The sequence below is a fragment of the Callorhinchus milii genome, unplaced genomic scaffold, assembly GCF_018977255.1.
Source record: "Callorhinchus milii isolate IMCB2004 unplaced genomic scaffold, IMCB_Cmil_1.0 Scaffold7, whole genome shotgun sequence".
NCBI lineage: Eukaryota > Metazoa > Chordata > Chondrichthyes > Chimaeriformes > Callorhinchidae > Callorhinchus > Callorhinchus milii.
In genome coordinates, this window is record NW_024704748.1 from 25,276,719 (window position 1) to 25,292,277 (window position 15,559).

Genomic DNA, 15,559 nt, shown 5'->3' on the forward strand with positions numbered 1-15,559 from the left:
GCTATCTACGCGAGTATGACTTTGTACGATTTGTGTTGGATTTGCAACCTGTCATACAAGACTGACCACAGCCATCGGTGATGTATTAAAACTATTGATTGGGCCCTTTTAAAACCTGGTTGCCCTTTGAGAGAGCCCCAGCACTTTCACAAACTGGGATATTTTCAAGTCGGCAATTGCATTAGAAAGAGTGCCTGTGGCGATCCGAACTCATCTTTTCAACAACGGGACAAATGCAGCACTTTTGACAGATTCTGGCAACGGGTAATATATGCTTAATTAAACTAATAATAATTTGAACAAATTTTTTTTACTTTTAATTGGCTTCGCTCTGTTTATTTACTGGGCTGAATTATTCAAGTTTTCAAAATGTAATGACCCAGATACAGTATATATTTGCCCATTGGTTTGGAGCAATTTTTGATGTTGAATATCTGTGTTCTTACCGCACTTACCTCATTTAAAATTGGTCATTTGCTTCATGGCTGTTTGCGAGACTTTGGGGTACACAATAAATCTTGTGAAGCACTTTGAGATGTTCTCCTGACATTAAAAAGTGCTAAACCAAATGCAAGGATTAAAATATATATTTTATTTAATTGCGCCAGATCTTTTAATCCTATTCTTCCCTCTACCCTCATCTCCAATTCCCTTAATACCTTTGCTTCCCAACTATCTTTATCTAAATCCCTTTTAAACATCCCAATTGGCTCTCTTCTCCTCCGCCCCCGACAACCAGCTTCAGGGGCAATGCATTATACATTCCTTTGTGTATGTGAAGAAATGTTCCCTGATTTCACGTCTAACTGGCTTCACTCTCATTTTAACACCATGTCCAATCTAACAACGTTCAATCCAGTAAATCTTAAGATTTTGATCTGATCATCTTATTATGAAGGTGGAAAAAATGCCTTGACAAGACTGAGCTTGGTGTGAATTTCCAGGGAAATTGGATGGGATCATTACACATTTTCATCACGGTAATGCTTATTGTTCAGGCCATCGCTCATCACTTTCATAAAGAAGATGTCTGTTCGGTTTGTGATAATTATCAATCCCAGCTCCGTTGAGTGTTGTTTTTACTTCCATAAGCTGACACCAGCACATCCCTCTTCATCCTCTTACCCACAGCAAATGCAGCACCGCTTATTATGTGTGCAGATATACCATGGATGTTTATGTTATGGTTGGTGCGTTCTGATAACTTGGTACATTGCCCTTTGCAGAACTGAGCCACGCAGAACAGAAAAGGGGTCCAAGAGATAGGGAAGTGTGTGTGTGTGTGTGTGTGTGTGTGGTGAGGACTGGGTCAGGTTTGGGCATAATGTCTCATTTCTTCGTCCTCACTTCCCCACAGTAGTGTAGGCTGCCAACACTTACAGTTTTAGCTCGCATATGAAGAAGGGCCACACGGATGAGGGTGACTGATGTCTCTGTTACTTGTACTTTAATGTTAGTCTATCTTCAGGAGAGAAAGTTGGAGGTTATAAAAATCGACTGTTTCATTACAGCAAAGTTCAGAGCTTATAAAGTCAGTCACATGCAAGACATCCCATCATAAAACAGGCATGAGCTGCTTAACCAACTGAACAACTGGGGAAGCTATGATCTGAAGACTTTTGTCCCCGGTCAATTAAAGTTACCCAAATCAATGATATATATTACAGTCGGACCTCGGTAGATCACGCTTCAGTACACCACCGGTGGAGCTGTATGTGCACAGAGTGTGATTCAGTGACAAACAACAACAAGAACAAATTACATTTGTGTAGCGCCGTCCATGTCGGGAGGACATCCCAAGGCACTGGAGCAAGCTGGCAACCTGGAAATGTTGACCGGCAGCCTCTCTATAATGAGACCTGTTGCAAAATGGGGTTTTTATTCTTACAGGATCCCCTTTTACGACTGGGTCCGACTGTGATTTAATTTGATTCAGTGCAAAATGTATAAACCAATGGATCACTCTGGGTGACATGGTAGTGCTGTGATTACCGGACATGCGTGCAAACGTCACTGTTCAATCAGTTTTAAGAATCCGTGCACCTTGACTTGTAATTAATGTTGTAAACTTGTACTACGTTTGTATATTTGCTCGGGTAGTGTTACGGATGACTGAAACCCTTGACTGCACCATTGCTCAGCAGGTTAACATTCAGCGTCTTATTGCTGATGTGCTGCAAGCAGGTACCACTATAATTTACTCCTGAACCATTTCTTACAGGACAACACAAGCTGTCCCATCACTGTTTGGTTTTCCCTGAGAACTGGTCACACTAATGCAGTGGTGGCCAATATTTTTTTTTGTTGCTCAACAAAATAAATGTTCTTGATTGAACATTTCTTGAATCTTGCCATAAATTGAGAAATATTCAATCAATAAAAAACCCAGAAACACACTACCAATCAAACACGGACTTTCCTAGACTACTGCGAATGTTCTACGGACCACTTGTTGACCACTGTTTGTCCGGCACTATTAATGACTGTTGTGCATTTGTGGTGAAGTGTTAGCAGACTGATGAGTTGGAAGCCAAAGACATCTGGTTTGGTTTGGCGAGTTATTTGTTGTCAGAGTAAATTATTTAGCCTCTGTGGAATCTGGCACTACTTTGCTTTGATTTTCTTTTTTTTAAAAAAAACAGTAAACCTTCTGTCCAGGTATTCTCTGGAGGGTTGTGCAATTGTTCATATTAAGTCCAGTCCTGTCATGTGATTAAAACCGTGTGTGTAGTGCGACGTACATTACTAGCATTTTCCTGGGAATATTCTGAAGGCTGGAAGTTAAACAATGTATATTGGCATTTGTCAGTTGACATGGATATAATTTTAATAACCACCAAAATAAACTCTGAAAAAATAATAATAAGTGCCTTTTGATGTAGCACCTCATCACATCTTCAAAACGTCTCGAGGCACTTCACAGGGTTTACTGTAAACCGTAGCGACTGTATTTTGGAGGCAAATGCAGCAGCCAATTTGAACACATCAACGTCCCACAAACAGCCGTGACCAATTCTATCTGGGACATGGCTGGCCAGGTCACCGGGAAAAACTCCCTTCTCTTTTCGAATAGTACCGTGGCATCTTTAACGTCCACTTGAACAGGCTGACAGCACTTCACCTAAAAGGACGGTACCTCTGACCAGGTCCCTAGTTAGCTGAGAAAGACCTTGGTAGTTTTTGTGGGGAACTGAAAAAGTGACTCTGTTCCTGCAGAGTAAACAATGAGAAATCTCTGCACAATTATAGCACCTGGTAGATCAACAGCAACCCCCCAAATGAGACCAAGATAAATCATTCAACCATCACTTCTCAAAGTGGAGTAACTTTCTACAGACGTACTGTAGCTTCTATACTGCACCATTTGCTGCAGTGTAGACTTGCTCTGACTGTGTAGTGTGAACTGTGTTTTGGGAGAATCTTGAGAATTCAAGTGCCTCAAGGTTCCCCATTTATTTAAGGGATTTTAAACAAATGGAAATAATTTTAAGACTTCAAGCTCTGAATCTGTGAAAATCCACACTGATTCCTAAATGGTTAGCAATGTTGGACATGATTATACAGAACACGAACATATGAAAGTTATAATGCACTTTATAGCTTTGGCACTTTTCTTTGGTGAGAAAGATTGAATTTTGAAGACAATTTGAGCGGCAGCAGAAAATTTAATGTGGGAGGATGTTTTGTGATTGTTTTCAAACGTAACAATTATCCAAAGTACCACGCACTCCAACCTGCAATTGTTTTTCTTTTCTAACAGCATTTCTTTTTGCAAAACATGCAAAAACATAACGATCGGGATGAAAATGAATTGATCAAACTGAAGGAAGATACAGTTCGGAATATGCATAAGGAATGCATTAAGGCAATAGGGAAAAAAATGTTCCAGTTGTCCTTTATAAGATGGTTTCTGGTGTGTGTTAGTCACAGAGCCCAGGACTCAAGTTTATTCCATTGGTATGCGGTGCTCTTGGCAAACAACTGTGGGAGGTTGATTTGGGAAACTTAATACAGTAGTTTTGCTTGCTTTGTTTTTAGTGAGGCCTAAAGGGATTCAACTACAGCACTAAAGCCGACTCGATCCGTCTGAGTGTGTGAGAGAGTTGGAGACACAGCTCTATTTATTTCATTACCACTTGTGAAAATAGCCATTGAGAAAACCTTGCGAGCCAAATTCACGCTCGACTAAATGCAATGATGCTGTTGCAGTATATTTTTTTATTTGCTGTACTATTAGTTAAACAAAATCCTATTTTGCCACATGAAAGCAGTAGTTGGTTTGCAGGTGAGTGGTCGCTGTGAGCCTGCCTGTAACTCAGGCAGCTGAAAGGTCAAAGCATTTAAGTTCACTGATGAAATTTGGCATTGTGTTTGTTTGAGAAGAATGGAACAGTTCTTCTTAAATGTACAGCATTGCCAACCCCCAGCTGCCCCCCCCCCCCCCACCCCGTACCCACAAAAGGGTCTTGGGGCTTGTAAGAAGATTAATAGATTAAATCTAAATTGCTACCTACTAATGACTGATCAGCAGGGAGCTTTACGCATAGAGATCTCAACCTGTTGAGATTCGCTCTCTGATTCTCAACGTGTAGACCTGGTTTAGAACGCAGAGACTTCAACAACCTGGTAATCACACACACTACCGTATCTCATTCTCTTTCCAAGATTGGCGTACTGGTTCATATGAATTGGGCTCTGTGTATAGGCATACTTGTTATATATGCTCACTGATAACCACTGAATATCTGGTACAAGTATGGGTTGTTTCAATTGCTTGAGATAAACTCGATCTGTAAAATAGGTGGCTCCCAATCCAGCTGTGCGCAAACTGCAGAAGGTGCTGTAGAGGTACCAGGAGCAGGAACCCTGTATGATTTTTCCCTCCCTAATCGTGAGAAGGCAAGGACCAATTTCGCCTCCCTTACTGGGACCATCAAACCAGCGAGTTCCTAGTCGGTGAGCTGTAGCTCCATCCACAATACCAAGGGGTATTGCTGCCTCTTTTTGTCTTAGTTTTAAATTCAAATCCTGTTTTGAGACGTAAGTTGGTTTCTCGAGATTACAATCTGTGTTTCTCTGGAAGAAATTTGAGATGACATGATCCAAGAAACCAACGTCTTACCGTCCACTTGCACTATATTGCAACCGTTTAATATGTAAAGTAAAAATGGAGGTGAGAGAAATTTAAGTGCGATTAGCTGTACATTGTAGTACAGGGTAACCAAAAAGTAGTGATGCCATTACACAGTCTAATAAGTCAGAAAGAAATAATGAGAGGGTAGCTGTAAAATAAGATCTTTTTTGATCACCCTGTATATAATAGCAATAGGAGTAAAGGTTTCCGCACAACGGAGGAATGTTTTAGGATTATTAGCACACCTAATTAGCACTTTATGCAACGAGCAAAAAAAGAGTGCCAACAGGCAAAAACAGGCAATTTCTAAACAACCACTTTGGATGCCTGGGACCCAGATACGGTATTTGAGTAATGTAGTGTTCTTAATGGAACGTCTAGCTTTTCAGTTGTTTATTTTTCCATAGACTGTATTTTACAGCTCGTCCAATTCCGCAAGCTTTTAGGTATAAGCTGAATGTTTGCATATTTTTTAAAAAAAGTATATAAAATGTGAAGAAGCCCAGTAAACCACACTATTAGATTTCAGCCAACTCTCTCTATTTTGTAAATGTAGTCACGAAGAGGCCATTAGTTGACATTTCTGCTGCGTTATTCTCTGTAAACCTGTGCCAGGAATTTTACCACTATATAAATGGGAGGATTGTTGGGAACCCAGAGTTGGCATCTTATATCTTACAGTAACTACTGCGTTAGAGGAAGGGTAGGTTATCGTTTTGAAAACCCTAAACCGTGGTATGTCTAAACGTCAAGTGCGTCAGGATTGAAGCTATTGTGTTTTTTTACCCTGCTTTGTGGTCAGTTTGTGTTACTGAATTTTTTTTTAACATTTCTATCCTTCTTGATAGTACGTAAATGCCTTACTCAGACCACTTTGAGAGTGAAAGAGTCCAGAGGGAGAACTCCTACTCCTTACGAAAAAATATATTGGTCCTTTCTTTTCCATAGATTAAGAAATCCTTGTTTTAATACCGCACCAGGAGACTGTCACCTTCTGCACAGGACCACTCCAGTGACATGTATGACGAGGAAACGGTTGGCAGGGTCTTGAACCAGCTGCATTGAGTTTAGAGCTTTGGGATCTTTGGATGAGTCTGGGAGCTGATCCCAACCCACACAACACAACCCGATCCTGGGAACGCTCATTGTCTGGGTATTGGGAACTCCTGGTACTCAACTTTCCCAGCCTTGGGCGGCTCCAGATCAGCTCTTAGAATGAACCAAAGCCACCGTTCTCATTAACTGCTGTGCACAATTGGCTGTTACACCCACAAAATATACGGTCAATTCAGTTTACAGTATATTCCGTGAAGCGCTTTGAGACGTCTGGAAGATGTGATAAGGCGCTGTATCAAATGCAAGGATTATTATTATTAGAACTGTGTTGAGCTTCTCTGCCTCCTCCTGTGACATATCGCCTGAGCCGCCTAGTGCAAGGGTGAGAAGAGGCCCTAAGTATGATGTGATAGGTCTCAGTTTGGCTAACATGGTGAAACTTTCGCCTCTGGTCAGAAGGTTGTGGGTTTAGCCCAACGTCAGGACCTTGAACTCATGTCGTCTAGGCTGATACTGATAGTGCAGGGCTGGGGGTATGCTGTGTTGCTGGAGATGCCGTCCTTCAGATGAGACATTAAACCAAGGCCCTGTCTGCCTGTTCAGATAAACGCTAAAGATCCCACGATACCATTCAAAATGAGAAGGACGTTTCTCTCAATGTCCTGGCCAACATTTACCCAAACAACATTGGTCATTCATTTCATGTCTGTGTGTTGGATATTGATGTTGGTACCTGAGATTGCAATCGGGTTTGACGCTCCAGCCTAGCACTGGGGATAGATACTGAGTTAAACCGAGGTCCCATCTGTCTGTTCAGCTGCAATGTAAAAGTTCCTGTGACCCTATTTGAAAAGAAAAAGGGATTTTTTCCTTGTCTCCTGGCCAACAGCCCTCCAGATTAATTTACTTTATGTTGTTTGCGGGAACTTGTATACAAATTGGCTGCCACATTTGCCTACAAATAGACTTAGAACACTTGGCAACAATTACCTGCCAAGAGCTTTATTGACCATATATCAAATAGAGAGATCATTCATTATAAAGTAAGGATTCCTCATTACAAGGAACTAACTGAGAAATTAACTTAAAACAAAATTTGGTCACTCAATCCACGACTGTTTGTGGGACACCGCTGTGAGCAATTGGCTGCCGCGTTTCGCCCACAAAATACACAGTCACTACACTTTACAGTATATTCCGTGAAGAGCTTTGAGACGTCTAGAAGACATGATAAGGCACTATATCAAATGCAAGGATTATTATTATAATTTCCTCTAGACGTTCTGTTCCCCTGCAATAGGAGCCCTGTCAGACCTTGGTACATTAGAATGTACATTTGAACAGTACAAGGGCCCCTGACAGCCTAACAGCAAATGTACCTCCCAGTACGCTTGTAAGTGTGATCATCATTCAATTTTACGTACGATTGCCTCTCAGTTCTCCTGGTCAGGAGACTTAATTTTGCAACACACTCTCTGACAGACTGCAGTCACTTGTATCTCCATTTATGATTGTTGAGGCACCTTCAAAGTGAAGTACTTTCTCCCTCTAACTTTACGTTTGGAGACAATGTGATATTAAAATATATCTATCTGTCCTATTTCAATCCTTTTTTTTTAACCGCTCAGATCAGATAATTCTTTATGGAGTCATGTTTCTACTTGATATCAAATTTGTAGGGATGGGGGAAGAAATTATTACAAGTACTGTATTTTTCAGATCGGAAGCTTCATCAAACATGGCACCCAAAAAAAAATCAGTCTTTCTTCAAAGGTCCTCAGGGCGAAACCTTGGCTGGAAGCTGGAAAGTTCAGTCTCCAATTAAATTACCCGCTTCTGTAGATTAAGATAATGTGCATCTCAATGTTGTTACTTTAAATACAAAGGCCCAGATCAGCTTTAGAGAATTACTTAAGATTCTGCTTCTTGCCCTACCTGTATTTGATTTGTGTGCTGGTAGTCCGGACTATCGACAAGTGATTCCAGTGGTAATATTCAGACAGTATGGTATTACTTGTATTGCTTTTACATTAGTAATTTGTCTGGAAGTGGGAAAGCCAACAAATAAATGTACATGCGATGGGAGGGGAGTGGGGAGCAATTCTGGAAGGGTGAGATCAAACAGGCCGAAAGGGCTTCTTCATATTCAAACTGATCTCGTGATAATGGCTTCAGTCCCAAATCTACTCAGAGCCGACTGTTGAGATGAGACAGAAGAAAGCTCTCCCATTGTCTACTCTTACAGGGGATCAAACGTAACAGTGGGCCACGTCTGCTCCTCGAATAATGGCCAGTGGGATTGAGGGTAAATAAAGACGCCTGATTTTCAGGCACCGCCCAGCCTCTTCATGATTGTTTTGTGGATCATTGCTGTGTGCGAGATGGCTGTCACGTTTGTCTGCAGATAAACTGTCACTGCATTTTGCATTAACTATCTCTGAAGTGCTTTGTGGTTCAGTGTTGTAGGCGCTACTATCAATTGTAAGGATTGTCATTATTTATGATTATATCTGTAGTAAGAGCCATACTGCTCGAGGATTAAGAAAGTGTAAACAAGAACAACTTACACTTATATAGCGCCCTCCACGCAGGGTAGTGTCTCAGAGCGCTTAGACAATGTGGCAAATTAAATGCATGGTAAGTGCGTGTGTGTGTATATACTTCCAGAATTTTAAACACTGTGATTTGAATAAGGAACCAGTTTATTTGTCAGGATTGAAGACATTTCCTGTTTACCACACAAAAAAAACACTTCAGGTCTTTTGTGATCAGTTTAAATTTCCCAGCCTAATAGCGAACAGCGAAATGGAGAAACAACAGGTAAGTAGCTCTGGTAATGCAGCTTAGTTCTATTTGTGGTTGTGGATTTTATTGAGAACATTTTATTGTGATGTGCTTGGTTTAATCTACTGTATATTTATAATGACGTAGTATTTCCCCGCCCACCCCCACCACCCCCCTTAATTCACTCATGCCGTTGGAAAATTGCTAGTAATTATATGACCTCCAGAGAGCAAGTACCCGGCTCTAAGAGAAAAGTTCTGGTGAAATCCCTGCATGTGGCAACCAGAGGTTCAACAAACAGTAAAAGGCCACTTACTGTCAGCCACATGTGCCAAAAAGAACAGGGAACGTAGCCCTTCTACAATAGACTCTGAATTCACAGCATGTGTCGCAGTGGCCAAGTCACGTGGACACAAGCTACAGGGAAGAATCAGGCACGTGGAACGGGTTTTTAATGGTAGGTGAATGTCAGGTAATGCATAATGAAACACATTAAACCTGTGCCCGCAATGGAGATCACCCATTCGATCTGCTCTGATTATCGGTCGCTCCTTGAACATTTCCATTCAGTGTGAAGCTACGATCAACAAAGCTCATCAAGTGCTAAGTTGCATCCTGAACACAAGTGGAAAGGGGTTTGCCTACAAAATGCACAGTCACTACACTTTACAGCCAATCCTGTAAAGAGCTTTGAGATGTCCTCCTGCTGTGAAAGGCGCTATATCAAACACAAGAATTGTTCAGATGAATATCAAGAAGCTATTCTAACCGTGCAGAGGTCACTGCTGAGGCCAGATTTGTAATCCAAGGGGGAGAAAGTGGGGAAGAGAAATTGCAGCATTTGAAGTGATAATAATAATCCTTGCATTTGATATATCGCCTTATCACGTCTTCGAGACGTCTCAAAGCGCTTCACAGAATATACTGTAAAGTGAATTGACCGTATATTTTGCGGGTAAATTGCGGCAGCCAATTGCGCACAGCAGCGTCCCACAAACAGTCATGGTTTGAGTGAATAAATTACTATAGGTATTATTTTTTGAGGGATTATTATCCCCAGAAATGCGATCCGCCAATCGACTAACAGCCGGGATAATTATGGCAAGGACATTAAAAATGCCCTTAAAAAGCTTAGCCATAGTTTAGGGACTGAATACTTTGCCCCTCACCTGTACGTAGTCAACTGAAGAAGATTCAATATTGTTTTTCTTTGGCTGCTGGGACTGTGATTCAATTCCATTATTACAGAACACAGAAAGACAGACCTTCGCTTAATTTTAAGGCCCTAAAGTACAATTCTGTCAACATTTTGTTTTGTATTATATGGTTTTATGATTAAATACAAACCATATTTTTGAAATTCGGGTCCATATTTCCAGCGTATCTAATTGGCTGATTTGAGCTTAATTAGATTATCAGAATGAGGTACAGAGGAAAAAGGAGCATAGGAATGGAATTAGAGTAGATATAGGTAAACAGTGGGGGAGAATTGGCTGGCATCAACAACGATAGACACGATGGGCCAAATTCTATGAACTAAGTCAACAAAAAGCTGGTAAGACACACTACACACTCACAAACCAGGATACTGCCTAATATGTTAGTTCAGTGCTGAAGTTCTATAAGTGGTCCTTAAATCTTCATGAAGATCAAACAACATGGAAAATGATGACTACAAGACATTAACCAGTGAGGACTGCATAACTCCCATAGAAGACAATATTTTCCTTCTCAACTTTGTGCACGTGAGGCTCTGTGATCCGATAACTATCCTGAAATACTGTAGTTAGATGTTCATCGAGACCCAGGTGTTCATATTCTTGGTGTTGTTGCAAAACTCTCTAAAAGCTTTGAATCACAGTGTTTTTTCATCATTCACCTTTTTAACACAGAACGCTCCACGAGCGTGTGAGGTTTTATTTTACCAAAACGATCTCTCGGTTATAAAAAGTCTTTCAAAAAGACTTTCAATTCTCGACTCGGGGGTTTGGGAGTGGGGGTCTGTCACTTGAGTTATGGATAGAAATATTAAACCGTTGATACTGGAACAATAGCCGATAGGAGTCTGATCTCTGGAATGCATTAAAATAAAGCCATCTTGCTAAAAGGGTCAAACAAGTGCCCTTAGATTGTGGCAATACCAAAACAAAATTTTAACTGCACAAGAAAGCCATGAAAAGCCCACAGAAGCTTTCTTGTACGTAAGAATAGACAACAAGAAGCTCGTGCTAGATGGTGGGGGGGGGCGGGGGGGGGGGTATTCGAGGATTAATTATGAACTTTTAATTTCTCTTTCCAACGTTTCTCTTTTTACAAAGTGCTGTACCGTTGAGAGAAAGGCAATCTTTTAGAAAGATTTAAGCTCACTGGCCTGTGGTAAGACTAATGCTGTCGTCTATTTTCAGAGCTAATCACAACTCTCCAGTTGCATAGTACCTTTGGAATGTTAATGGGAACACTGGAGTAATAAAGAACTGCGACTATATTTTCCACTGTGCATGGAAATGCACATGGAGTGTTAGAAACTTGGCCTCCTGCCCTTTGTGCTTGCGACTGACATCTCCATGTACTTTGGTGCCATCCACCGCTGACTTTTTGAGGGATAGTGGCTCTATTTACACAGGACAATAGATACGGATAACGTAACGATCAGAAATGAATTGCGATCGCCCTGCACTCTCTCTCACTTCCCTTTTGCGCTCTCTCTCTTTCTAATCTCTCTCTCTCACGCTCTCGCTCCATTTTGGTACCGTGTGCGCATTAGGTATGATTGTTGCAGTTAAACCTCGCAGCAGTGCAGAACCCGTATAAAAAGGAATTTAAATGAGGAGATTTTGCAACTCGGTTCTTAATAAACACACAAGCAATTTAGAACAAACAGTAATTTAAAGTGAAACCAGTGGAACGATGTTCCCTTGAAAAGCTTCAGCCAAGCCATAAAACTGTAACAACCTAAATATTTAGCTTGCCTCATTTAACAGCCAGCTGGCACAACGCACTTGCACGGTAACCTATCTCTTCTGACTGTGCCTTCAGCTACTTCCCTCCTCCCCACATACCCCCCCCCCCCCCCCCCGATCTCCCACAGTTGGTGGTTTTCGCCTTTGAGTCAGAAGATTGTGGGTTCAAGCGCCAGGTTGGGACTTTATGAATCGATACGGTCTGTGGCGGAGCCAGGTTTTGTAACGGGGGAGGCGGGGGGGGGGGGAAGAGGCGACGGGTCATTAGTGGACCCGCCTTCCCATCGCTCTCTGTGTTGCCTCATACCTCTCGCCCTGCTGTCAATCTCCGCGCTGCCTCTCACCAAACGCTCCAGGACGCTACCCCACTTGTAGGGCACTCTATACAAGCCCAAGTTGTTGTTGTTGTTGTACAAGGCAGCATGGGGAACGACGGGGTGAGAGCTGGAGCAAGAGGTGCGAGCCGACGAGGAGAGCGATGAGAAGGGAGCGGGAGGTAAATGTGCCATGCGTACACCTAAAGACCGCCAGGGAGAGCAGCTCTGCGACCCAACCCCCTGTATTACTTCCGCTACTGCATGCAGTCTGGACGCCATCTGGTGTGAAGGTCACTATATAACTGCAAGTTGTTGTCGTCGTTGATGATGTTACCCATCTGACTGTTCACCTACTCACTCTCCCCTTAAGCACTGAGTGAGAAGAGGGAGCTCTGCCTCTTGACGACATCGAGGAGATGTTGCAGATGAATAATTCAGCGAGGCTCATAGAGGATCGGAGTTGTTTCGTAAGCCGTGGGCAGCGAGCAGAAAGTTTCGAGAGCGCTATGCTTTCATTGAAACCATTGGGATTCAATTTACTTCTAGATGAATAATAATAATAATAATAACCCTTGCATTTGATCACCTTATCATGTTGTTGAGACCTCTCATAGAATATACTGTGAAGTGTAGTATTGTGTATGTTGTGGGTGAAACGCGACAGCCAATTGCCTACAAACAGTCATGGATTGAGTGACCAAATGAAGGGATTATATTGTGTCCAGCAAGCATTGTTTGTGTCTCTTCTCTCCACATCGCCCCCTCCCCTCCCCGCCCCAAACCCCCACCACCACCCTAGTCCGAGGAAATGGGGCGCTGGGTTTGGAGAACCTCCCAGTGTTGTCCCCGCAGGGTTCAGGAGCGAGGAGGGTGGGGGCAGGGGTCTTGCTCTCAGCTTGTCAAGTCCAGATGGAAAGCAGAACCTGGCGTGAGCTGTCCAGAGATGTTGGCCAGAGCGGGCCCTGCATGTCCGTTGTTGTGATAGAAAGTTACCAATTAGTTACATTTCCTTTAGAAATAGGTCATTGCACTTAACCCTTAAGCTGCGGCGACTGCTGTCACTTGGGAGCCGAGTTGGGTTCTGTACATTATCAGATTGCGCACCGGGAAGCGCAAGTGATTTGGTGGTGGTGGTGGTGTTGGTGGGGGGGAAGCCCCCAATATTACAGCAATAAAACTGCTGCAACTGCTTTATACAACTAATACTGCATTAACCCGAACCCACCACAATGATGCCAAGCACCATCTAAAATAAAGATTAAAGACATTCAAAATAACTTATCAATCCTCCTCGCCCTTTCGTCCCTTTGCTTTGCATTGTTTTTTCGCTTGTACCTCGTCCGTTTTCGTATGTTAACTAGTTCCGGGACTTCCTCCCGACGTGCGAGGCGCTCCACGTTTTGTTGTTGGTTGTTTTTCGCTGTTTCCCACCCTCTTCGAAGTATTCGCTGCCGATCCCGACTCATTTCCAGCTTTAAAATCTTGAGTCTTACCTTCAAACTTTGCTTGAGCTTTCACACCAATTTCAGAACGTGAGTGAGAATGAGTGTCCGGTTTTGCAGCCAATTTTTAAAATAAGAAGAGTCAGAGATGGGGAATTGACAAGACGCCACGAAAAAAGAAATAAATGTTACACTTGATTATAACTAACGCCTTATCACGTCGTCAAGATCTATCAAAGCACTTCACGGGATTTACTGCAAAGTGGTCCAATATTGTGATTTTCTGGTGTGATTTTCACACCTAAATAGAGTAAACGTGTCTGTCTCTGAGACTGACACTGACGAGCACAGGCAGGGAACTCCTGAGTCTGTATGAGGGATTGGACATGTCTGGGGCCCTCTGAAGATTAACGATGCGAGTGGAAACGGTTTATCTGGCGGTTTGGATCTTCTCCATTGTGCTTTGAAAATGCACGGAAATAATGCTTCCAGAACTACTGGAAAAAAACATGTGTTTTTTTTCGTAGAGCGTTGGGGGATAGGATGTTTGACGGCGTTTATTATTGAATGACTTGTAAACAATGCCTGTTATGCTGTGCCAGAAGATGTACTGTGTTTAGCAGCGAAAGCCTACGGTAATTATGATCTGCTGTAACCTGCATTGGGATTCTGTGCTTATAATTGCTGGAAGCTAGGATTGACTCCAGCTTGCTACCCTGATAATTGCTGACCTATGCAGAAAAATCTCCTTGTAGGTTGTTCTTTGTGCAGCAAGTAACCTATTTACTACGATGGCTAGACGAGCCATAGCAATACGATTTGGGATGCCTATGTGGAACTCTCAGTCTGGTTTGAATATCCTTTAAGTGTGGCGATGGGCTTCTGAATGTCTCGGGACGCCCAGCTGATCAAAACCAAAATTAGGATTGTTTTGATTCGAATATAGGCAGTGGATATGGGGCGTCCCATGGTGGAGGTGGAAATCGAACCTAAACGGATTCATGAGTTATATCGTACAACAAATGATAAAGATTGTCAAAGCATTTGATGTTAACCCTGACTGGAGGAAGAAATGCGATTGGAGGAATCGGGATGTAATGATTTACTCCCAAAAGAGTGTTAGTGAACTAAGTAATAGCACTCACTACACATCTGAATGCAGCATCTGTGCACCACAAGCCCAATAGGCAGATGTACTGATATATTATGATAATTAATAATAATAATAACAATCCTTGCATTTGATATAACGCCTTATCACATCTTCTAGATATCTGAAAACACTTCACAGAATATGCTGTAAAGTGTAGTGACTGTATGTTTTGTGGGCAATTCTCTTCCGCCGCTGTATCTTTTCTAAAGAAGACAGCGATGTGGAGTCAGCAGCGTAGGAGAGCCACCGTTTGCATATGGAAACTGGTGCTGGCCATACACTCCTGGCGCTGGGGAGGCGTTACTGAACTGGATTGTTTACTCTATCTGAAATAATCCTTTACTCTGTGGCAGGCCATTTCAGGGCTTTGGGAGAAAAATGTACGATATGGCTTGTGTTCAGGGTCACAGTGGACACTATCTGTAGCCTGTCACCGTGGGATAAATAATTCCACTGTTTGTTGACTTTGTCAGGCAGCCAACCATAAGAATTAAAGTTTGCTATTAACTTTTAAGACTCCTTTTATGCATTTCAAATGTTGTAGAACATCAAATTAACACAATCGCACATATCGTTATTCCTGATTTTCTGCTTTGTGCTGAGAAGACGAGAATTTGTGGAACGGTGTAAAAAAAATTATACGGTCAGCTATCTTTTCATCAGTTATAAATTAGGTGCCTCTTGAGGTGCGGTGATCTTAATGGAGGATTATA

General features: G+C 42.2%; 1 protein-coding gene across 1 annotated transcript in view; it reads left to right on the top strand.

Annotated features, from left to right (window-relative positions):
* The window catches only part of LOC103185425 (fibroblast growth factor receptor 2), a 92,544-nt gene that overhangs the window by 13,906 nt on the left and 63,079 nt on the right, over nt 1–15,559 (top strand). The gene's annotated exons all lie outside the window — the stretch shown is intronic.